A 25,395-nucleotide genomic window follows, 5' to 3' on the forward strand; every position below is an offset into this window, starting at 1 on the left:
TCAGCAAAAGAGTTTAACTGTTACACCATCGCATTGTTACAAAGCCCTCCAGGCTGGATGACCACTATTTATTTGAGTGTCCTCGTAGGTAGGGAAAGCAAGAAAAAATGAGCTGATTTTGTTAGATTTTAAGTAATGAAATAGCCCTAGATTAGTGGTCCCTGTCTGATGTCTCATTCAAACCACTGCATGCATTGCACAGCTTTTCTTTTTAAACCCTAAAGTGGAATCTCCACAGAGATACACTTACAAAAAAACAATAGAGAGGAAAAACTAATTGATTATTTTATTATTATTATTTTTGTTATTATTTTCTTTCTAAGACAGACCCTTACACTTGGGCAGTCCCCAATGAAAGGTGAATTTATTGCAGTCTGTTTCACTGCTCTCTTTCAGAGTCGGTTGCCTTGATGTTGAAGCTTTCTTCTTTAGTTCTCTCTAATTTTAAGTAAAAAGGGGTTTAATATATATGTAGTTGGATTAATTTCACTTTCAGCATTGTTACTGTGGGTTTCTTCCTGGCTCAGCAGGAAATGTTGATTTCAAATTACCTGTAAATCTACTGTGTTTTTTCCAGATGTTCACTGACAAGGATTTCCTGCACCATTGGACTGTAGTAAAACAGACAGAATAAGATGGACAGAAAATTAGAGGAAATAAAAGCGATTCGGAGCGTGTGTTTTAAAACCATTCCAGCTCTGTACACTGAATCCTAGGAGGAAAACCTGTCACAGATTTGACTGTTGGAAGCAGTGTTCTGCGCTGCAGAAAATTTACCTGTTTTTGAGTCTCACCTGTTCATCCCTGCAGCCAGGAAAGTCTCCCCAAGCAGATCTGAGAGAGCCAGGCCATGCTGTGGACAGGGCAGCTGGGAAAGAGACAGCAACCATAGCACACCTTATGATTTCTACAGGTATCTTCCCAGTCTAGAGGCACTCTGTCATGTGCTAAGTGTCGTGTCTGTCTGCTTCCACCATTCTACTTTCCATGCTTCCTGTGCTGCCAGCAAGTTCCTTCATGCTCCAAAGACCCAAGTGAATGAGCAGTATTTACCAGCTTCTCCTCTTCCCCCTACCCCACTTTTGCCTACCTTGCATTAGAGCCCCTCCAGTTCTCCCCGGGGGCCTCATTTCTCATTTGCAGCTCTACCCAGATGCATAGAATTTACAAATCAGAGTTGCTCTTGTGATTTCTAGTCAAGATGGAGCACTGATTGCTAAGGGAGAGTCTAGACTACATGAGTATGCTTACCTGGGGTTTCCTGGGGGGCATCAAGAAAGACTTGAAAATGAGTTTAATGATAAAATGAATAATACAGGCTGGGAGGATGGAGGGGAGGACCAAGTAGGAGCAGATATTTTTAAGAAGTAGCTGAGGAAGAACAGAGGCAGAGATAGGCTTTTTCAACAGCAGAGAGAAGCTCTGATATTGGATAAAGCTAAGAGATTGAAAGAAAGGACATTCTGAACGTAGAGTCATGGTTACTTTTGGAACAGGCTGATGCTGTTTGTAATATCTGAAAGCAGGTTTTCAAGTTAGAACACTTATTTTTCTCAATGCAGGTTTAAAATGTAAACGGTCAGATCCTGGTGTGAATTAGCGTAGCTCCAGTGACTGACCCAACGTGGTCAAAATGTATGAGGGGTTGGGGGAAGAAAGATTAGACATTTAAATATGTTTTCTAAAATAAGGTTACCAATGGCTGGAGATAATTTTTCAAGAAATGAAACTCTTCAGATCACTGAGAAAACAAAGTCCCAGTCAAAACCAGGAACCAGTACAGCTCCACAGTGCAGAACAAATCTGCCCATCTCTTGAAGCTTGAATTAGCAGCATGCCTCAAAACTGGGATGTAAGTACTTAGATTCAGCTGTTAGCTAATGAATCAAAGACTGAGCTTGTTGTTAAGCCTTTACCCATCTGTATTTTATGACTTCCAGAGCTACATAAGGCTTCCAGAATCAAATAGCCACTTGTGGCTTCCCTAGTATTCATCCTGACTTGCTGACTGCTCACCAAAGCACTGAGTGCTCTTAGCTGTCACTATGCAATTTCCTGGCTAAAGCAGATCTGGAATGTAAAAGTATTCATCATCAGAGGTTTTGCTGGATTCCAGGGCTTCGATGAAGCAGTAAGTGATGATTTAACATTGGAATGGCACAAAGATTCCTCTGGGTTTTTAACCAGCTACAGCATAGCTCAACAAACAAGAAAACCCTTAAGGAGAGCCTGAATGATTTGGGATGTAAGTGATCAAGAGTGAATGTAATTCAGAGCCAGGTTTGCCAAAATAGGTCTTATCTCTGTGTTTGGCCCAACTCTGGGCAGTGAAATCTCAGCAAATCAAAAGTTGGCATTTGAATTGGCATAAGCTGTCCAAAGTTTAAACTGCTTCTCTAGGACAGTAAAAAGTCTGCTACTTACATACATTTTGGAGCTCCAAATAGGGTTTTTTGGTGATGGCCACTACACACCATCTAACATCAGAATAGCTAAGGCAGGAACCAGGTGTTTTTGCTTTCTAGCAGACAGATGTTCTGGCCCTTACGTTATTTCACTAGTTGGATTCGCTGACATTGGAATTCCCTTCCCTTCCCTTCCCTTCCCTTTTTCCAATCATTGTCTGACTATTAAGCCTTGTCATTAAGTTTCTCCCTGTTTGTGACAATTCTTCAAGGTATTCTTGATATCTGATTCCTTGTAGGCTGAGGCCAACTTGTCTGTAATTGCTCAGACAGGTTCGAGTGGACAAATGATTGCGGGTGATTAAACTGGTACACCATAGCAAGGTACTATTCCTCAGTCCTGTGACTTCACATGCCCCTATATTCCCTGTGCATCATTTCAGTCAAGGCCTGGGATCCGATCTGGCTGAAAATCTTAGTAAAAATCTTAGGTGGAGAAGTTTGCTGATCCCTCCCAGGTGCACACATTGTCACACTGGCACGCTGCAGGGAGTAGCTAAGGAGCAGAGATGCACAACATGATATGAACCATCAATGCTGGTCTTGCTGATGGAGAATAAACTGTCAGGATGTGCCCCACAATATCTGGGCTCCTCTCTCTGCTCTGCATCTGAAGTATAAACAACTGAACAGTGTTGGTCTTTGAGGCCCGGGCTGGTCTCCCACAGAACTCTTTTATACCCATATTGAAAATGGGAGACCCTTGTGAGGTATAAGGAAACCTTTTCCTACCCAAACTGAAAATGGGCCATCTGAGTTTATCCCGAGTTCAAGGCAAGATGAATCATTTCTATGAAATTCCCCCTGAGCACTTTCTCTGCTCTGAGTACTTACAAGGCAAATAAATGATCTGCATTTCACTCATTCCTTTCTCAAGTACAAAACCTGGTTTGCTGCAGTAGCTCTGTCCCATTCTGACGCTGTGCATCTCAAACAGCTCTTCTGCCATGTGTTTGGGAATCCTCTCTGAAATACAATAGATAGAGAAGTTCTGGGATCTGGATCTATTCCAAACACTGCGTCGTAATCCCAGAATATTCTCAATGTTTCGCAGTGAATATAAAAAGATTTAAGTGAAACGATTTCTGAACCAAGATAACCTGTGCATAGACAAAGTCTTTTTGCTTTACAATGCTTCTAATTAAAGTGCAGTATTCTGGTTGTTCCGTGCTGCTGTGATACAAATATAACAGCAGCCATAGCAGGGGCTGTTGGAGCAATCCATGGGCTGATGGTGGGCCAGGCCTTAGGCCAACCACTGCCAGTAACTTCCCATCACCATTCTCCATATCACTGTCATGGGGTTGGATAAATGTGTTTGGTCAGATATCTTTCAGAGAGGGCACCCTTAGGAGTACTTTGGACCAGTCTCTCACCTGGCTTGTTTTCAAACTTGTTTTCAAAACTATCAGGGTGCATCCTTGTTTCTTAAGAGGTTTTCTTATTCAGAGTACAGAAAGAGTCACTCTTCGGGACTCGGTGTGGGATGGAAAGGGAGCTGTGCTCAGTTCTAACTTCAGCTCTGTGTGCTTCCTTTGCAGCTATGGAATCTGAGCTCAGCTGTGCAGTTTTCCTCGCTGCAGTGATCACGCACGACTCCCACGTACCTGGGGGTTCCCATATCTAGGGGGAAGTAACTGAGCATGTGGTTCAGCAACAGGTTAAGCTGATTGAAATCAGCCCTGCTGCACTCCAACCTTCCCTGCCACTCCTTGTGTTCTCACTTCCTCTATTTGTGTATTTCAGTCGGATTCATTAGCTCCTGAACAAACTTATCAGGGGAACTGATAAACGCTGATACAGGAGGGAAGGGCAAGGCTGTGCAATGCTGTTGTATACGAGCGTGCTGTGACTCTGTAAGATCAGGTCTGATGTGGTGACCTGCATTATTTGCCTCCCATGTATCTACCTGTTCCACTTAGCGTTTGACATCTCTGTCTAGACAGCCTCACCGTTTCCTTTTCCTGAATGCCTGTGATCAAACCCCACCTCTTCTCTCCCAGCAGAGCACAAGCGCGGTGCTGAACACTCCTGCTAACTACGGGGACAAGTTTCCAGCGAGCTTTGCATCGTGGGGGAGGACAAACCCCATCTCTTGCAGTATAAGGTAACATCCCTGCGATACGCACATCCTGCTGTGCAGCACAGCAGCAGGGCAGAGCCAGTTTCCCTTCTTTCCTTTTTTGGATCTGCGAGCCACACGGTCCCTAATGGAGCCGGTTCTGAGATACCGAGAACAGAAACCAAGTCACTACAGCCGGCCATCCCCTCCCCTCGGCCTTATCACCATAATCGCGAACCATCCTTCAGTCCCGCACCAACCCCGTGCTCTATAAGCACCGGGCACCGAACAACCAGCCCATCCCAAAGCTCCAACACAACACACCGGCTCCAAACTTCTCCCCCAACCTTGGGCTGCCCACCTTGGTGGAGGGGGCGGACTCCTGGACCCCTCCGGAGCCAATGATAGCGGGGAGGGTGCGGGGAGGCGGCGCCGGGCGGCCGCGGGGAGCGGGCAGGGCGGAGAGCGGGCGGCACCTTGCAGCGGGCGGAAGGTGAGTGCTGCTGGGCCGGGGATTTCCTCCGCGATCTTTTCTTTTTTCTTTTTGTAACTGGAAAGTTTGTAAAGAGGATGAGCGGCTGGGTTCTTATTTTTCTTCTCTCTTTCTCTCTCTCTTTTTTTTTTTTCCCTTCCCCTTTCCATTCAATTTAAGAAAGAGGTTTGGGGGGGGGGGGGGGGGGAACGGCATTGAGATCGCCTCCCTCCTGCTTTCCCAGCTCATTCATTTAACAAAGGGTGTTGTCTGTAGCCTCGGGCTGTGCGATCGAAAGCCGCTTGGGGTCTCCGGACGGAGGTTGAGGTGGGGGAGGTCGGGGCTCAGCCCGCACCTTGTGCTGGCTGCGGCTGGAGGGGCTGGGGGGTGAACACAAAGAGTTGAGGAGCCGGCCCATTGCTGGGTAATGCAGCCCCGGGCTTTGTGTGTGGCTGTATCGCAGGGATGCGGACGTGGGAGCGTGTTTCTCCTTTATCCCCCCGTTCCATGTGTGCGTGTATGAGATCTGTTGTTATTCAAGATCTTAAAAGCGAAGCTGAACTTAAGATCGTGGCACGACTCGGATAGGAAGGGACCTCACTAGGTCTACGGTCGAGCCCCTCCGGTTCGGATCGGGGAGCGAACGGCAGCGAGGAGACCTCGCGAGTTGGGTGGCACCTCTGGGTGCTCCTGGGAGCCCGAAGGAAAGGGAGCACAGCAGGGCGGGGGGGAGCAACTCTCGTCCCTTCCACAGTGCTTGGAAACCCGCATCTCTCCCGTGCCTGCAATCCATGCTCTCTTGCTGCTTTTGTTATCCAGAGGGTTTAAAATCCACGATTAGTGGGAAGAGCTGGCTCCATCCGCGTGTGTGTCACGGTGCATCTGCTCCTGCTGGGCATTGCTTGGTTCTTAACTCAGACATTACCTCCAGCAGCAAGATTTATAAATAAATAGATGTCAAGACCTGGCTCTTTGCTTGTTACCAGCTGTAAAGCATGTACTTTAGGTGGTGATTAAGTACACTGTGTGCGTATGTAAGAACAACTGTAGAAGCTGTTTAGTTCTAGCCAAGCTTTTTAAAGTGAAAGCAGACATTGTAGCTGGTGAAATGGCTGTGCTGGGCACGGGAGGGAGAGTGTTTGTTCTCCTTGCTTGCAGTTACTCTTTGTACAGTGACTCACCGGTACCTTTCACTGAACCACCTCCCCATTCTCCTTACCTGGAGTTTTCCTGGTGTTGCCTGGTGCATCAGGGAACATCATCATATCTGCTGCTCTAAGAGCCTTCCTGTTGTGTGGGTGCTTTCGTCTTGCTCATGTATAAGGCTTGAAGAACTCCTCCGTGTGGAACAGCTCATGGTGTGTGTCCACTGGGTGGTTAGACATTACTTTTCCCTCTGTGTTTTCTGTGGATTAGGCAGAAAAAGGGCTATAAGAAAGAAGGGGAGAGACTCTTTAACAGTCTGTGTTGTGATCTCTCAAGGGGAAATGGTTCCAAACTAAAAGAGGGGAGATTTAGATTGGATATAAGGTTGCCCAGAGAGGTGGCGGTGCCCCATCCCTGCAGGCAGTCATGGTCAGGCTGGATGGGCTCTGAGCACCTGGTGGAGCTGTGGGTGCCCCCATGCATTGCAGGGGAGTTGGATCAGATGGCCCTTAGAGAGCCCTTCCAACTCAAATGATCCTATGGTTTTGTGATAAAATATATTGCTTGCCTATTGCTTTTCTGGCTGGTTTGCTTGCACTGGAAATGCAAACTTATTCTTTTGCCCCAGAGATCTGCTGATTTTTGTGGATCCTTTCCCAGTTGTGTGCAGAACTTTGACTGCAAGTGCATGAATTTCACCTGGTTTCTTAAGTGGTTTTGTTTAACTTAAGACACCAGTGAGCTTCAGTGTGGCTTCAGTCTGTTCTGTACCTGTCTCACTTCATAGGTGTGGATAGTTTCATTATTTTGTAACCATAGCTGTGATGGCCCAGTTCCATTACATTCTTCTGGGTGTATTGAAACACCTATAAAAATAGACTTTTCTGGTTAGCAAAACAGAAACGATGCTGAGCTCCACCCTTCGAGTGATCTGGGTTTACAGTCCATCCTGTCAACAGCTCATGATAACAGAAGTAAATAGACTTCGTAAAGGGTCTGAGAAACAACCATGCTTTATGAGGAAGTATAGGAAAACAAACTGAGACCAAGCATCTGTAAACATCAGCCGTCTGTCTTTAAGTCTTGGCCGATTGTTTTCCCTTTGATGCATACAAAAATCTCTCTTGTTGGCTTTTTACCTCTTTGGGAAGGGGAAATACTATGTGTCAGAAATGTATTGTGCCTTTTTCTGTGCTTGCCCAAGAGCTGTGCTTGTGCTTTCAACCTCTGTAAGGAACTGGGAAGAATGTAAATGTGTTTTGCTTGATGGCAAGGGGCTTGATGGCAATATGGACTTGCGCATCTCTCACCTGGGGGGAGGTGCTTTGAAGCCCCATTCCCAGTGGGAGCAGGGCTGGGGCTGGCAGCAGATGCTCAGTGATGCAGCACGTAAGGCACAGAGATCAATTCTTCCCTCCTGAGCAAAAGGCATGTGATGCTCTTTAGGAATAGGTAGCTTGAAACAGCCCAGCACTATTTATGCTAACCAGACTTTTATTCATTAGAATTGAAAAGGCTCTTACAGGACATATAATTTATCATCATTTGGGAGGTAGTGGAGTCACCGTCCCTGAAGGTGTTCAAGAAACGTGTAGATGTTGTACTGAGGGACGTGGTTTAGTGGGTGGTGGTGATGGGTTGGTGGTTGGACTTGGTGATCTTAGTCATCTTTTCCAACCATAATGATTTTGTGATTCCCCAGTAGGTGCTTTAAAATAGGTCAGTGAGTTGCACTATAAAAACGCTGACTGCTCTTTGTGCTCAGGCTGGTCCCCTGGATCTCACTGTTATTGTGTTGTATGTGGAGCAGGTAGCTGAGAGGAGTTCTGCTTCCTCATCTTGATTTGAGGATCCAAGCAGCAGTGTTAACAAATGCACTGGTATTCTTGTATAGCTTTCTCTAGCTCCCTTCATTTTAGCAATTGTTTGCAGGGTGATGCAAAAGGAAACAAAAACAGCTATCTGATGAAGTGCATTTCCAGGTGAATTTGAAGAAACAGTGGAAGTATTCAGGTCTCGTTTATGTACCAATGTACTTCTGGTAAATTATCAAGGCTCTGGAGTAGCTGTTTAAGCTGGCAATCCACATGTCCTTTCTTCCCATCATATAGCAAACGGCGGCCTCTCTGTATCTCTTACATCTTGTCTGAGACACAGGTTAAACAGTAACTGTCCTTCCATGGTTTCCTTCCTTCTTGTAATCTGTGCTCTTTGGACCTGCTGCATAGCGTAAGGGCGAAATAAGCTGGCTGATATAACTCCCTTAAAAATCACTGTTTTTTTCCTACCTCTCTTCTAGAATTACTTAAGTCAGGTGGTGGTAAGTGAGGCATCCTGTTGTCAAGGAGGAGAATATGCTGATGGGATAAAAGAAAGGTCCTATTTTGGGTAAAACAGACCAAATCAGAAGATTGCAGAAGCAGTAATCAAGTGTTCTTTCAGAAAGGAAAGAATTTCTCCCACAATAACACTTTGTGATCCCAGTTAAGGTATAAGAACCATGGCATATGATATACTGATATATATATATATATATGATACACACACACACACACACACACACACATATATATACACATCTGATGTGTAGCTATTAAGATCTTGATCTTGGCCTTCAGCTATGGGGCTAACAGAAATCAAGTGGCAGGTCTGCATTGTGTGAGGCATAAAACCTTGTTTCATCCTCTGTTCTCTTCTTTTTCTATAACGTTAATCCATACATGTAATCGAAATGGAAAATGGAGGATAAAAATAAAAACTACTCATAATTTTTGTGTTTTTAGGGCAGGGAGTGTCATCCAGGTTTACCTAAAGCATTGTCTCCTGCCTAATGTATGTAGTGCCTTTGCACAGTTTACGGGTGAGGTAGAATCATGGCTCTTGTTGACTTTACAAATGGCAGCAGAGAGAAATAAAATCAAATAGAATCATAGTCACAGGCAGTCCTGAGTTGGAAGGGACCCATAAAGATCATCAGGTCCTACTGCTGGATGGAGAAGTTTAGGACACAGTTTTGTTTCCAGAGTTGTAACAGCACCACTTTGGGACTTGGAGTTACTTTCTGTAAGTGTGATTAGGGTTTGAACTGTTGGTTGTCTTAAGTCTATAAGTGGCACACAGGTATTTTGTATGATGGCTCTCTTACAAGGTGGAGCCTGTTTCTCAGGGCTTGGATTCTATTCACGAACCAGGAGCTGGAGTGAGAAGCATATTTCATTGGATCTGGTGTCTTACTGCACATGGTTTTTCTCCTCGTTTGCATACAGAGTGCTTTGTACAGTGTGAAATACCTCGTCGGTTCTTTAGCATAAAGGATTTCCAATATAAATTATTTTCTATTCTTGCAGATTACCAAATGCATGTTCTTAAAATATGAGATCCTTGGACTTCTAGCCCAAACTCCTCTGTAGACAGAGAAGTAATTCCTTTTATAAAACTTGAGTTTATTTTTCCCAGCTATCTTGAAATGAATATTATGCAGTTTCACCAGCAAGCTCAATTCAAAGGCTCTGTGCCAGAATGAATCTATCCTTTGCCTTTAGTAGGTATTTCAAGAATGTCTTATTTCAGTCTTGCTTTGGAGGGGCTGTAAGTCAGAGCTGAATGTAGAATTCATGTGCATCCATAATTCAGTCTTGTTTGGAATGATGGATAAACTGGTTTCCTCCATCATCAGCGGGGAGGAGTAGATCTTTCTGAACCAATAAATCCAGTCACTGCTACTGAGGCTGTTGGGTTTGTTTCAGCTTGTGGCAGTGATCCTTTGTAAGGTGCAGCATGTGCTTGACGCCATTACCGAGCACTGTAACCCTCTGTGTTGTCATAGAAGGGGAAAAAATGCGATAGACCAGACTTATAATTTACCTTTTGCTTTTTCTACTTCATCGAGCTGCTCACCTGAGTCTGAACTCTGGTGTTCCTTCATAATAAAAGGTAAATTTAACAGTTAGGTAGCAGCTGCAAAGACCAGGGAGTGCATAGGAAAAAAAAAAAAGAATTAGCAGCAAATGGGCATGTCAGAATTTGAAATGCAATATTGATTAGTTCATTAATTTTAATAAGACTCTCAATTATAAAACACCCATTACATTTAGCAGTTTCTTCTGGAAATAGAACAAGTTATATGTTCTATTCTTATTATTCTTTCAGGAACACCTCGCTCAAGCTGGATTTTAGCATCACTTCCTTTGCTAACCACAGAATGTGTTAAGTCTTACTGTGGCCCAAGTTTGTCTATGTTATTCAGCAAAGCATTGTTTTCAGTAGGCCAGTGTTTTCAGTAAACTGCAAGACTTAGTTATACTTAGCTTGTACTAACTGTAAGGTCCCTTAATTGAGAGTGATCCAAATCAGTGCATGGCTGTAATAATGACACTGTAATTAAAGTCAAAAGGCAGATATTTACATACTAATTGTTAGAAAATCAGGCAGATCCATTTAAAATGCAGCGCATAAAAATAAATCTTTATTTAAGCTCAGGAAACAAGTGTGAGTAGGAGTGTTGGCTCACGAAGAGCATCACATTTTTCAATATGTTTGGAAATACATTATATGGCCTTTATAATACAGAAATGTAGTTTTCAGTCTACAGGTCTGATGACTTCAGGCTTGTTTCCAATGCGGATCTCTGACTGTGTTTAACTAATATCTGTAATAAAGGATTTCCTGGAGATGGTTCGAGGCACTCCACTCTTGGCACTTCTTGCTGGAATCAAGAATTGCTGTAGGAATATTTGGTTTCCATGCAAGTGTGGGGCTGCAAGAAGATAAAGACCTCAAACAGAGGTCCTGGAGTGATTGTTTACTATGGATTCTCTGAGGGCTGTAATGAATGGCATTTTCATGGCTGTGGTCACTGCTAACTCTTTTTTTTTTGTTCCGCAACTGTTTGATTGAATTTTATTGCCAGACTGCCCAGGAAAACGAACTTTCCTGTTTAAACCACAAAATGTTAACCACAAACTTAGAGTTCACAGCCCTGTCTTGCCCTGCTATTGTGCTTGTCTTCGGTCCCACTTGGTAACGAGATGTGAGTTCAGTCTCAGTGTTGCTTCTGAGGCCTTGCAACCACAGCAGCAGATCCTAGAATCAGTAAGGTTGGAAAAGTCCTTTAAGATGATCGAGTCCAACTGTCAGCACATCAGTGATGATAATGGGAAAGCATTGAGAGCTGAACTAAAAGGGGTAGTAGGTATGGATGGTGGTCGTGCTGCAGAGCCCTTCATTTAAACCATCCCATTTCTGATAAAGTAATTGCTGAAGTTATTTGGCAAACCTTAATTCATTCTGTGGGTGGGTGTCTTAAGGTGTTTGGTCTTTCTGTTAAGCTCCAAGACTTTGGAGATGTGAGAGCTATGTAAAAAATCTGTGTCACGCAAGGGAGATTTCTCCCACTCCTGTCTGCAGCACAAGTGACAGAATTTGATTCAAATGTGCCTTGAAGACTTAAATAATGAGGTTTAAGTGTGGGGAAAGTGAATGATTCTATGGCATCTTAACATGAGCTTATTAACAGCAGAAGTTGTGGATGCTCCATCCCTGGAGGTGTTCAAGGCTGGGATAGATGGGGCTCTCGGCAGCCTGAGCTGGTACCTGATGTAGTGATTGGCAGCAGGGGGGCTGGAACTATGTGATCTTTGGCTTGGTTTGGAACGGGCTTCATTTTGTGATACTGTGAACTTAGTTCTTCTCAGACTCCAAAATCTTCAGCCTTACAAAAGCCAGAGAAGTTGTGAAGGGAGGGAGGAGGAGGAACTGCAGCACTATATTGCACTTAAACAGATCTAATAAAGAAATCTCTTCTAGTTTCTGACTCATCAAATTTCTCATTGTTGCATCAGCCTATTTATCTTGGTAATAAGATGACAGGTGAAAAACTGCAATCTCTTACTTTTCTGTATCTTACAAATTCTCCTATGCCACTTTGAATCCCTTGATAGCAGGGATGATGATTAAAAAGTCCGTATTAAACTCCTACAAAGCAGCAGAAGTCTCCTCCACCATGAAACCAATGCCAAAAGAATCTGAGAGTGTGGGAATAGTATTATTTTTCCAGGCTGCCTTCAATCCCTATCTCATGTTCCTAAATAAGACTTTGAAGACATTTTATGAGCAAAATTAAGCTGACATTTCATCTTGATGAAGCTGCAGCCTGGCAATGTCAAACTGCTGTCTCTCCTTTCATATCTGGGAGCACTGACAATCATATTAAAGGTAATTCGGCGTGTATGTGGGAACTGACTTCTGCTGGTATTGGACTCGATGATCCTTTTGGACCCTTCCAATTCAGGTTATATCCATGATTCCTTCTGTATGCTTCTGATTTGTTTTTTTTTCTCCCACCCTCTATCTTCATTCCTTAACTATATCTCTTAAAGCCTTTTTCTTTTTCTTTTTTTTTCCTTCTCCCTTTCTACAGTAACACTGTTCATCTCCTGTCCAGCTCTACTTTCCCTGGACATCCCCAAGGCTGATGAGAAGTGGAGTCCAAAACCATCTGTGATCCTGAAGATGAGCAGTAGGGAGGTAGTGTGCTTTGTATTCCACCACACTAAGAAGCAGCTGTTTCGGGGGTTGGCAGGGGGACAGAGGTTGGATAAGGGGAAGAAATCCTCAACTCGTGGCCTGCCTCTATGGAGAAGGCAGTGATAGGATATGGAAATGTTTGGATGTGCTGATGTCATTCAGAAAGGCTGAAGAGGTGAGGGTAGGGCTGGGAATGGCTTTTCCTTCTAGAATAAAAAGCAGAAAAGCTTGGATTCCTCCAGGGTTCTGGAAGCCGGAAGACTTGTATGATTCTATGAAAGCAGAACACAAACAGTATATTCTTCTGTGTAGGCTGTCTTTAAACGGAGGCAGACGGCCAGAGGCAGTGTTTGAATTCTAGGTTCAATAAAGGCACATCCTCCAGTTAGACACAGCAAAGCAGTGTCAATTTTTAGAATTCAAAACAGTGCCTAAATGCTTCAATAACTTGTCATCAGGTGACTCACTGCGCTGTCATACTGCGACTTCTGGCTTGCATGAAAGTTATTCTTGCTGAAACAGCATCCTGCCAGCTCGTATTAACAGCCCTCTCTCCCAAAACTTGTTTCTGATTTAATCACGGTGACGAGGGTTTTTGGATAGAGGGGCAGGAGCAGAAGGTAAGGGGAAGTTTAAAGGTCAGAAATCCCATTACCTTTTTCATCCTGTTGTTGATGATTTCCAAGTGCCAGCTTTTTCATTTGTTCTGTGTTTGTGTCTCTGAATTGTGTCCAGGACTTGCAAAAGAAAAACATTCAGAAGTGATGACCATATCTGTAAGAATTTAGTCATTGACTTGGTCCAACCAAAAATGCCTTTTCTTGTCTGCTATGACTTCATTTAAAGTTATAGGCTACTTAAAATAATGATAATGTCTGAATGATCTCAGCTTGAGTTTTCTTCATCTCCTGCAGTTGATTTGGGAATTGTCAGGGTCATTATTATGTATTTATTTTGCTTAATTCACATTGTCAGTTTTATTTTAGATGCCCTTTTGCTTATTATAGGAACCAATCCTTTGTAACATATAGGTACATCCTGCAAGAAAGCCCTTCCTGCCTTCTGGTCCAATACTTATTCATCCTCGGACCAAGGCCAAATGCCACCACCAGTGTTCATATGAGGCTTTTTCTCTTCCCACAGTTAGAGAAAAATTTGTTCATATGCTTTCAAGCAGCATAAATGCATCAGTTCAGGAGATAATGGTCACAGAGATTAAAATAATCTCATCCGAGTGGCTTTATGCCTTTAAACATCATACTTATTTCTGTCATCAGCTTCGTGCTTAGTATTGTAGCGCAGATCTTGCATATCTGCTGATGTTTGGTTGCTCTCACAATCCCACCCTGTTATTTTGGCTCAGTATCCAGGAGCAGTGACTTCATCAAGGTGATCTCATCCTACTTGCGGTGTAGTTGTGTTTGTCTTTGAAGAGTTGGGATCCTAAAATCTGTTCCATCTGCACCTTCTGTAGGCAAAGGTAAATCCCCTGAAATCCAGTAGGGTGAGCACGTGTGATCTCTGTTCTGTCATCCTCCATTGTGGTGATGGGTCGATGGTTGGATTACATGATCTTAGTGGTCTTTTCCAACCTCAATGATTCTATAATTTAACACATTTCTCTGGTGGGGAATTTCTTTCCACTGGGTGAGCAGCGACAGGCTTCTATAGCATAACTTACATTAGTTTTTGTTTGGCTTCTCTGTGAGAGCTGCAATCTGAAATTCCTTATGAACTAACCCTATAAATTCAGAAGGAGAGAGCTTGTGGTTGGTATTTCATTGTTCTTGATTAACAGATTTAGACGCTTGTATTTGCTTTCTTCCAGAAACTGGCCACCCCCACCCCATCTCATTACAAAACTATAGAGAGAAGATGTAGCTGCTGGCAGCTGTTCTCCTTTTAATATTCATTTTTAGTTGACCACATTAAAAGTATAACTCCGAACTTGCATTTTCTTGGAGAGACAGACTACGTGGTGAAAAGATGAAATGTCTCCCTCTCCACCTGCTGGGAGTGTGCTTGAGTTTCCTTAGGAAGTGATAATACAGGGCAAAGCTTGACAGAGCTGAGCTCATCAGGGCATGCTGCCATCCAAAGGCAAGGTTGCTTTTCCTTTTTGGCTCTTGGCTGTGAGCTGAGCTGGCAGAATATTTAACAGAGCGACATGTAGTGTAGTATTAAAGGTCCTAGAGTTTCTGTGGCTTTGGAACCTGGTTGGGGCTGACCCTGTTTAGTAACTTTATTGATGAGGGGATTGAGTGGATGCTCAGTAAGTCTGCAGATGACACCCATCTAGGAAGAAGCGTAGATCTGCCTGAGGGTAGGAAGGCTCTTTCCTGGTCAGTCTGCACTGCTGGGCTGAGGCCAATGGGATGAAACTGAATAAGGACAAGTCCTGGGTCCTGCACTTTGTTGCAACAACCCCATGCAGCACTATGGGCTTGGGGCAGAGTGGCTGAAAGCTGCATGGAGAAAAGAGGGTCTGAGGTTGTTGGTTGATGCTCAGCTGAACATGAGCCAGCAATGTGCCCAGGTGGCCAAGAAGGCTGATGGCATCCTGCCTTGTATCAAGGCTTGTATCTGCCTTGTATCAGCCTGGGCTCTGTGATACAGCATGGAAGCACAATACTTGCAGTCCTTGCCATGCTCTAGGGACTTGGACCGGAGGATGCTTTCAAAATCCATTTTGTAATGTATGAGAGCATTTTGTTTTTTTTCTTGTCTCTTGCCTGCATAATACCTTGTGGGCATTACATGGCTTCCAATAATCATGAAATGATGGCTCAGAATTGAAAGGATGCTTTCCATAACAGGTTATAGGCATTCAGCTGGGACCAAACTTCTTGGTGTCTGGCTGAAACAAGTTTTAATCCAAAACAGAATTAAGTTGCTGATGCTGCTGCCACTCACACTAACCCGTAATGTTAAATAATCCTGTTGTTTTCCAGTGTTCCTTCCTTGCAGTCCTCCAGTTTGTAATTAAAATGGTGTAGTGCAGGAGTCATCTCTTGTACATCCTGGCTTCCTCATTGAGGTGCTGACCTTCTCTGTCGCCTTCCACCTTAGCACTGCTTATAAAGGCTCACAGGGAGAATGAAACAAGCATTCTGAAGAGGTAGTGTTCTTTCTTCTGTTGTGCAGGTGAAAAGGGCAACGCAGAAGCAGCAGGCACAAAGGAGAACAGATATCTGAATAGCCTGAAATATGGGTGGAGAGGCTGGCAGTATCTGTGCCTCAGAGTCCATGGCCAGGATGAAAACAAGATGGGTATTTTTCACATTGTCAAGAACTGTGCAGGAGGTATTCAGTAAGATCTCTACATGAAGGAGCAAAAGCAAAAAAAGAAAGTGTTCTTGATAACCTGGGGACATAACTCTGGCAGTAGCCTATGGGTGTCATGGGGACATTCAGGGATTATCTTAGCAGTATTTCTAACCTTGAGAGCAAAAGTAGAGCATTTCTTGTGGTTACATTTTAAAAGCTGTGGGTAGGCATCTAGTGGGAACCCAGAAAGCTGGTGGGCGCTTGATTCCCTTGGAAGCTGTTGGGATTTGGCACCTAAGCTAGTAAAGTATTTTTATAAACTCTTAAATATCTTTCTGGAAATTGGGTCTGATGTTACCAGTCAGCCTGAGAGGTGAGATTATTTTTTTCCCTTAAGTAACTGCTGCCTTTGATTACTATTATTTTCTAGCTGATAAACAGGGGGAAACTGAGGAGAAGCAGCAAGGGTGGCTGTGGGGCAAGCAAGGCTGACTCAAGAGGAAGTCAAGCCTATGTATGTGGGTAGTCTTATAAAATGAATAGGCCAGGAGTGTTTATGGGCTTCTGCAGAGTCTAAATGGCATGGAATGGAGGGTGTGGAAGAAGGAATATTTTGGTCTGTGAAGACTTTTGTCAAGGTGTGAAACTCTTCCAACCTTGGAGCAGAGGTGGTTTTATAGTTTGAAATGTTGGATGTTAGGAAACACTTCTTTACAGAAAGGGTAGTCAAATACTGGAATAGGCCCCCCAGGGAGGTGGTTGAATTGCCATCCCTGGATGTGTTTAAGAGTCGTTTGGATATGGTGCTCAGGGATATGATTTAGCAGAGGGTTGTTAGAGTTAGGGTACTATGGTTAGGGTGCAGTTGGACTTGATGATCTTCAAGGTCTTTTCCAACCTGGGTAATTCTCTGATTCTATGATTGTTCAGTCTGGAGAAGAGGAAGCTCAGGGGAGACCTCATCGCTCTAACTCCCTGAAAAGAGGTTGTGATGAGGTGGGGGTCGGTCTCTTCTCCCAGGTAGCAAGGATAGGGCGAGAGATAATGGCCTCATGTTGCAACTCTTACCCCATGCAGGGCAAATCCCACCTCCATTGCCTCTGCAAGAGCCTATGTGACTTTTCCATTCCCCAGAGCTCTCTTCCATAGCTTTTAAAGGGAAGTGATCGTCCAGGTGCCTGGCAAGCGTTCGACACTCCTTTGAGTACACATGAAGAATATTTTTAATTATAAGCAACTTATTCCTCAGAAGGGATTTATTTTTGATTTTTTTTTTTTTTTTAAATGCTGCCTTCAGCAGGTTGTGCATGTGAACTCTATTTTAATTAAGGGCGAGGAATCTGTTTTGCATAACTCTATCCCAGATTTCTCATGAGAGAGTGAAAACAGCCCGGAGGGACTGATGAAGAGGCCAGCAAAGTCGGTTGCCTCACAGATGGGAGACCTGATTCTCATCTGCCTGAGGTCCTCTTGATCTGTGTGACTGGCCCTGGGCTGGCTGACAGCCAGTGAGGTTGAGCTGAGGCAAAGGGGCTGCCTTGATTTTCTTGAGGCACTTATTTGGGGTTCTGGGTAGATTCAGTTGTGGGGAGCACCGAGGTGTTTGTCCCCATAGTGGGAATGGGATATGAACCCACCTGTCCATGTTAGTGGGATTGGGTCAAGGTGCTTCCATGAATCTTTGAAAATGTGAAACAAATAGTACTGGAAGTCACCAATGAACCCTTTAGAAGTGATTATGTATTTCTTACCTCTTACAAAATGAGTCAAAGAATCACAGAGTGGTTTGGGTTGGAGGGAACCTCACAGATCATCTGGTTCCAACCCGCCAGTCACTAATTCAGGTACCAGATAAAGCTGCCCAAGCACCACATCCAACTTGGCCTTGAACACCTCCAGGAACTGGTTATTCACACTTCAACTAAAACTTAAGTTCTCCCTAAGGACAGGGAGCACAAGAGTAAAATGTGTCTACAGTAAGGAGGGAAAATCCAGGGTGTTTGTGTGTGGTTTTTCTTCTTTTTTTCTTAAGAGAGAAAAGAAACAAGTGATGCATGTTAAAACTCAATTGCTGCACGACTGGAAGCGGGTCATGTAAATTAGAGGATCTCTTTCACTGTGCACAAAGGGAAATATGGAAAAGCAAACAACAAGCTCTGGAAAGATGCTAATGAATCTTACGAGTCAAACTTGGCATGTCATTGGTATACGCTGTTTGTTTCTCAGGTGGAAGCAAGCGTGTCTTCTGGTAAGGTAAGCTGGAGGTAGTTTTACTATCTCGCTATCACAGTTTCAATGTGATGTTGGAGAAGTTGCGCAGTTGACAGCACAGTTGTGACCTTGTTTTCACCTGCTGGTGGCTGGCAATCATCTTGCTGGAAGCAAACACCCTTGGAAGGTTTGCAGTGTGTGCTTATTGCACCCAGTGGTATATAGGGCAGATACCTTTCCTTTTTGCTGCGAACAGCATGCAGGTGAGGCAAAGGCAAACCAGCTGGAATAGATGTTCTTCAGCTGCTCAGCAGAGCAAAGCAGTGTTGAATGAGCAGACAGAAAGGAATGTCATGGTCATGTCACAGCTTGGATTTATTTTGCTGTGCTGGGGAGTTGCTAAGCTTGAATATGTGCTTCAAGTGGAAGGCGACAGAGGTGCAGTGTGGAGTCAAGTCCAAAGATCTGCTTCATGCCATTTGTTCACTTAATCGGTGTCCCCAGTTTGTGTATGGGTAGCAGAGCAACTGCAGCTTTCAGATGCAGGTATTTTAGCCTTGGAGGAACACAGCAGCTGTTCCATCACCCATGTGAGTAACATTTTGTCACCAAGTAGTGCTTTATGGGGCAATGATTTCCTGTGCGTTGCTCAACAGTGTGGAAAAGGATCCTGAAGTTTTACTGGTCTCTTCTTTTAGGTGGCAAGAAATGGCCAAAATAAAACCCAAGAAAGAAACATCATCAATTTCTGCAGAACCCCTTATTCGTTTTGTCTTCCACAGCTAGATCAGGGTATTTCTTTATTTCAGATGTCAGTGAATTCATTGTGCAGCAAACAGTCAGTTCTTTGTGAAAGCTGCACAAGTCAAAAGATGCTCATATACAAAAGCCATAAGCAAAGAAATAGGAACATCCTGAGAAATAACACAAAGTGTGATGCTTTCTGGACAGCTGCGTAACTGAAAATGATGGGCGAAGTGGGATTTTGCCTGCACAGATCCCCTAATCCTCAGTACTTCAAGTTTGTGCTTTGTTTTCTTTGGCTTTGGAAACAGCCGGTGTCTGGAGCTGAGGCACTCTGGTCTCTGCTTAGCGTCCCCAGAAGACTTACAAACTTAGCCAAGCTTTTGGGTTTGAAAGAGATGAGCTGTGAAGCTTGAATTGCAACTGGATGCCTCCAGTTCTGGGAGTCTGCAATGACTGCGACCTTTAGAAATCTTGTTCAAACTGTTTTTGTTGCAGTCAGACAGGAATGTTATGTTCTTTGTTCCACTTCCTAAGAGGCAAAGCTTTTTTGTATCGCTTTTATAGCTGGATATACACAGGTCAGGGAAGGAAGCAGGCAGAGGCTGTTAGATGTTTTCTAGGCTGCTTAAAAAAGTCCTTCTGAATGCATGGAGGAGGTTTGAAGCTCCTAGTTGAATTTTATGAATAACTTCTGTCTTGATTATAAACAGAAATAACCGTCAGATTTGAGCTGCTTCCAACTTCTGGGCACCCAGTTTGAGTCTGTTCAGCAAAGGGGACTCTGTGTTTAATTCTCTCAACTCTTCTGAGCTCTGGAAAGAAACATCCAACACCTCAAGTACGATTACTGAAATGCTCTTGTTTATCCAACGGGATAAAACGACATTCAGGAATTACAAATAATGTAACAATTCTCACTGCCTGGTGAAACCACTTAAGCACCCTTCTCAAGGCCTGTGTGCATGTAGGTTGAGTCCTCACCAGGCTTTGTTGATTGGATAGTTAATATTTTTTGATGAGCAGGTAGAATGGGAATGGTGTAATTTCCACCATTGATGGAGTTGAATCATTAGGAAGCACCTTACACCTAAAAAAACCCTCTTGCTTGAAATTGGGTTTGTCAAAATAGCCAAAACTTTGCTGAAGCAGGAGAGTCTTGCATGTAGTTTCTTTCAGGAAACATTTCAGGAGGAGGCCCTGAGAACTGAACCTGTTCTTCAATAATCATAGCATCATTAAGGTGAAAGAAGACCACTAAGATCCCCAAGTCCAACTCCAACCCATCCCACCATGTCCACTGACCACATCCCTCAGTGCCACCTCTCTGTGGTTCTTAAACAGCTCCAGGTACAGTTTCCACTTCCTCCATTGGCCACCTATGCCAATGTATTACTGCTCTTTCAGAGAAGAAATGTTTTGTAATATCCAATATAATCCTCCACTGGTGCAACCTGAGGCATTGCTTGAGGTACAGCTTCACCATACTGTCGAGTCCATCTCTTCTTTTCCTCCCCATTTGCCCACTGACATCACAGTCAGTCACTGAGAAGCACTGAATGTGCATGGCATGGCTGCAGTGGATTCAGCTTTGGGTTTAAAGCCTACAGGGAAACAGGCTTTACAACTAGCAGACCAGTTTTTGGCTGGCTGTGTCCATAGACATGCAAATGCTCTGTGCACAAATGTGATCTGGAACCTGTACCCTGGGCAGTGTGTTTTCTTTTGTGCCTGGCTGAGGACTTTCTGCTCAGACTGCCTTGACTCATGCTATTTGCTTTGGAAATTGAAGTTTCAATTGCATCTGATAACCAAGCTGATTGTTATGTTACACATTTAGCAGTCTTTTTTTTTAATAGCTCTTTCCTTAATTACTTCTGTAAATAATTTTAGAAGACTTTACATCAATTCGGGAGAAGCTGGCGTATCAAATCCTGTGAGGCTGGCAGCAGGTGCCGTAAGTAATCACTCTTTACAAATTAAGCAACATATTCTGAGGCGGTAGGTTAATTTCTAGGCAAATAGCTTGCATACAGATTCTTACAATCACCTGCATCGTGACCTAGCAAGTTATGTAAGGCTGTGTTTAGCTTGAATCACTGGATTTTCTCAATGAATTTAAAGGGCCTTTTATTTTTAGAGAAATCTGGGATTATGTGTGACTTCTAATAGCTGCAATAGTTCTGCGACTCTGAACCACTGAAGCTGATGGGTCCTGTGGTGTCTGTGAAATGACTTTCATTGACTCTGCAGAACTCTTTTGGAAATGGAAAGCTCTTGTAGAGCCTGGCTTTGGAGAGTTGCATCTCTTTTTCAGGGTAGGAAAGTGCAGTTCTTACAAACCTCAGCTGTCTTTAAAATGACTTTCTGCGTGAAGGTCATGTAGAAGGGACAGAGGAAAGGGGAAATTTGCCATTGAATAGAATCCCATGCAAAGTGGAGAGCAGAAATAATGCCTTTCTTCCGTGGACTCAAGTGAAGAAGTAACTTACGTGAATTGAAACTAAAATAAATGGATTTGTGGTAGACTGTGACTCATCCCTCCTCTGACTTACAGTTGGTACCTCCTATGTCTGCGGATGCTCAGCCTAGTTAGCAACCTGTTAAATAGATCTGGAGCTGCTTTTCACAGCCCTCATTTATTTTATTTTATTTATTTTCTTTCTTGCTGTGCTCAGTTGTCTCCAGACAGAATTACTGTTAGGGCTGAAGTATGTAATGGGATGCAGTCCTTCCATATGTAGAAAACAAACAAACAAACATTAAAGTCCAGGTGAGAAGCTTCTGAAAGTTGAGTTCAGTCTTTGACTAGTGTTACAGAATGGATAGTTTAAGGGGCTCCATCTTCCTGCTTTGTAGAGTTGCTGATCTGCATGCTCTGAAGTCTTATAGAGGCACTGTTGAGATGCTAGTGCAGTTTCACCAACACAGTGCCAATGCTGATTAATAGGTTTTTACACTCTAAGATAAATTCTTTCCATTTTTGTTCTTAGGCAAAGGAACATCCTTTAAGTCCAGAGTGGGGCTTTGATCCCAAGTTATGTTTGTCAAGTAAAGGTTTGTTCTAACCCCGTGTTCAGGAAACTTTCTGTACTGGAGAAGGTGCTTACCTCCAACTTTGAGAGCTTGGTTGGGTTCCATGCTGTCTAATGGGAACAAGATGGATAAGTGGCTTCATTTTTTCCATAGCTCAGCTTCTACTTTGAAACCTGAAATCTCATGTGAAGCTGTAAGTAAAAAGTCCTCTTCAAGAGATGTTCCAGCACTGCGGGAACTGGGACCAAAATGTCTTCAAAAAATGATGGAAAAAGAAGCTGTTCCCACTGCTCAGTACTGACTGCTCACGCTTTACAGAACTCCTGATTGTGGATGAAGGCCTGAATGCACACGGATGCATTCTCAGCATCTGAGTGTGTTCTCTGTGATGCTGTGCAAGGCTTTGAAACTGAGAGCTTGGTTAACCACTTCAAAATGATCCAGAATTTGACCTTATCTAAATACTGTGAGGCTGGGGCAGAAAAATCCTGTTTCCCAAATGATGCATTGCTGCATGAGTTGCAAAAATAGAAGGCATCAGGTAATGCAGTGATGAGATAACTCAGCGAATGTCTTGCAGGCCAGCTGTCTGAATGGACTCTTGGAAGGGAAAGCAAAGAACTGAACATCCTCTGCTCCTAAGTATACCATTGAAGAGCACTGCTTTGCATCTTTCCCACTAATGTCTGCCTTAAACGCAGCCTATCCAAATCTGTTTTTTCCAGGCTACATAAAGGATTTGTTATACTTTCTGTTATTCAAAGCAGAACTGGAAGGCAAAACAGTCCTTTACCAGAGATATGAACGCTGTGTTAAGGGGCTTGGATGCCGTAATAACAGAAAATAGTGGTCTGCTACTACTGTCCTCAGGAATAAAACACATCGAGCAAATTGCTGTAACATTAGATTGAAATTTGGCAATTACATTTGTGAGGCAGTTTGATTCTGTTCCCTTAAAATGCCTCTGGAGAACATCCCACTGTAGCCCTGGTCTGATTCCAAGACTACTCCACAGATGCCCTGAGCATGGTTGTGTTAAGCAGCCAGTTCTGATGGTGTGGTCTGTGGAGTTGTTAAAAAGCCTTGAAACCTCATTTGCATTCAGAGGGCTTTCCTTTTAGGAAAGAGAAACTGACACCATCCCAATTTTAAATTTGGAAGAGGGAGAAAAAAGCAAAAAGGCCTCAGAGAACCAGGCTTTTGTCTGGACTGCAGAGCTTGCAGGTTTATTGCTCTGGCTTTCCAACCTGCCTTCTCGTTTGAACTCTTTCTGACTGCTCTACTACTGCATCATCTCATTGCATCTCTCTGTTAAAGCAGAACCACTTCTAATTTTACAAGCTCAGATCTCTCATAGGTGTTCTTGGTCCCAGTTGTTGACCCCCCTCTTTGTCCTTTCAGCTTTTCCATCTGAAAAGCTTTCTGCTGCTTTTGTCTTAAAAAATTACTTTTGAAGTTAAGGGTCCCTTTTCTTTTTATTGCCATATAAACTGTGCCTGATAATTGCAAGACAACAGCTGTGTAACTGAAAGACTGCAGCTATTTCGGATGACAAAAGCCCGCTCCAAGCAGCAGCAGTCCAGCTTCTTTCACACAGATTCCAGAGGCAGGGATGATGAATTTCCTGTGCTTTCTGCTTGGTGGTGACAGTGGTATCTGTGTGGCTGCAGTATATTGTGCTGTAAGTAATAGTTTAATGGGCTTGTATGCAATAAATTGCTATTTTCTGTTGGCGTGTGGTTTTCAACAGTATGTCAGAGAATTACTTAAGTCTTTTAATTTGTGTTATTTTGAGGCAGTATTTTAAATATGGGGTCATGATACGAAGGGTTTGTGAAGTGGAGGGCCTACAGGCTTTTACTTGCTACAGATATTTCTTATCTAGAGATATAAGTCATGAATATGACAATATATTTTTTCCTGTTTGAATCAGATTTTCCTTCCGCATTATGTAGCTGTTTTCTTAAAGAAAATAAGAGTTTCAAGGTTAAATGCATGTGTGTCAACTATTCTATGGATGTCTTTTTGTCATTTGGTAACTCAGAACTGCCTTTAAATTTTAACCCATCTCATCTTTGCAGCAACATGTATGCTATTAGTTGGACTCTTTTGTCCCAAATTGAGTTATATGTAAACACCTGAGAGATGCACTGTCACACTTTCCCTTGTCTGTCTTTTAAAATTGTTGTGGATGTGTGTTTTTGTTTGTTCTGTTGGTCCTCATGTCCTCAGCTGTAACAGCTGAGTCTGTATTCAGTGCTTACGTGTGATGTCCCATTTGGAGCTGTGACATATATAAAGCTCTTGGCTTGTGGAATGTAGTAACTGGCTGTTGCTTGGCTCCCTGCAAGAAACAGGTCAGGTTGGGTTGCACGAAACTGATTAAACTTTTCTTTGAGGGAAACATTCAACTTGGCCATATGGTTAACAAATATCGCCTAGATAAGAGTGCAGAATCAGAGAATCATAGAATGGTTTGAGTTGGAAGGGACCTTTAAAGGCCAGCTGGTCCAGCTCCCCTGCAGTGTACATAGACATCACAGCTCCATTGGGAGCTCAGAGCCCATCCAGCCTGACCTTGGGTACCTCCAGGGATGGGGCACCACCACCTCTCTGGGCAACCTGTGCCATTGCCTCACCACTCATATTGTAAACATCTTTGTCTTTATATCCTTATATCCAGCTTAAATCTCCCCTGTTTTATTCAGTGATTATTCGGTGATGCGATGGATGAAAATGCTCTGTGGAGTTTTTGCTTTTAAAAACCTGGTATGTTTGACATCAAGCAGCCTTTGGAGCTGTGGTTTTTGTTTGTGTGCTTTTAAAACCAACGTGATAAAGATCCTGCTGTGATGGAATTGCCACAGTACGTGCGTATCTATGCGTGTATTGGCTGAATTAAGTTCTTACAATATATACCCTTGGAAAGCTCATCTCGGATGCTGTCCTTCACATTTTGCCAGTTTTCAGAAGCTGTCAGGTAGTGCTGTGTGGGAAGTGTTACAGAGAGTGATGGAATGAATCCTGAAATCTTAATTTGGGCCAAACACCCACTGGTTTCAGTGGGTGGCTTGCTGGCACCAAGGCCAAGTGCTCCTTTAGCTATCCCAGGCGACCTTTTCTCTCTTTTAAGTTACTGAGACTGAGAATTGGTGCCTGTATCTTCTATTACAGGTCAACCTGCAGGATTACAGCCCTTAATATCATCCATGCAGTTGGGCCTGTGATCAAGAAGTTAGTTAAATGAAAACAATTACAGTAACTGTTCTTTGGATTCTCAGTAATGCCAGTGATTTGGTAATAGAAATCAGCTGGGGATGTAGAGCACTGCATCAAGAAGACTTTCTATTGGGAAAGCACTGATGTTCTAAATTCTGCTTTTCATAAATGGAGAAAATAAAACCACTTTCACTTGAAAATAGAAGCTTCAAATTCTCTCAGACTATCGACACAACTTTATTGAAGTA

The 25,395-nt window shown here is 43.4% G+C and overlaps 1 protein-coding gene and 1 long non-coding RNA gene across 10 annotated transcripts in view; one reads left to right on the forward strand and one right to left on the reverse strand.

The window, feature by feature from the left end:
- Positions 1 to 262: 262 nt before the first annotated feature.
- Positions 263 to 3,434, reverse strand: LOC146762897 (uncharacterized). Its single transcript, XR_014932117.1, has 4 exons — positions 3,300 to 3,434; positions 795 to 868; positions 552 to 611; positions 263 to 438 (listed from the first exon to the last, which is right to left on the reverse strand). It is a non-coding gene; the product is annotated as an uncharacterized LOC146762897 (long non-coding RNA).
- Positions 3,435 to 4,452: 1,018 nt separating this feature from the next.
- The window catches only part of PAK1 (p21 (RAC1) activated kinase 1), a 60,054-nt gene continuing 39,111 nt past the window's right edge, over positions 4,453 to 25,395 (forward strand). For 2 of the 9 annotated variants that reach the window (XM_085509807.1, XM_085509785.1), the window contains exon 1: positions 4,988 to 5,020. The gene's annotated coding sequence lies outside the window, so the exon portion shown is untranslated. Of the gene's footprint in view, positions 4,573 to 4,987; positions 5,021 to 8,442; positions 8,635 to 12,563; positions 12,671 to 13,250; positions 13,291 to 14,033; positions 14,151 to 20,785; positions 20,850 to 25,395 lie in introns of those variants that run through there. The other 7 variants (XM_085509801.1, XM_015852504.3, XM_085509793.1 and 4 more) reach the window with 7 other exon arrangements.

Source organism: Coturnix japonica, chromosome 1, assembly GCF_054131305.1.
Source record: "Coturnix japonica strain WE chromosome 1, WE-NBRP24, whole genome shotgun sequence".
Classification (NCBI taxonomy): Eukaryota; Metazoa; Chordata; class Aves; order Galliformes; family Phasianidae; genus Coturnix; species Coturnix japonica.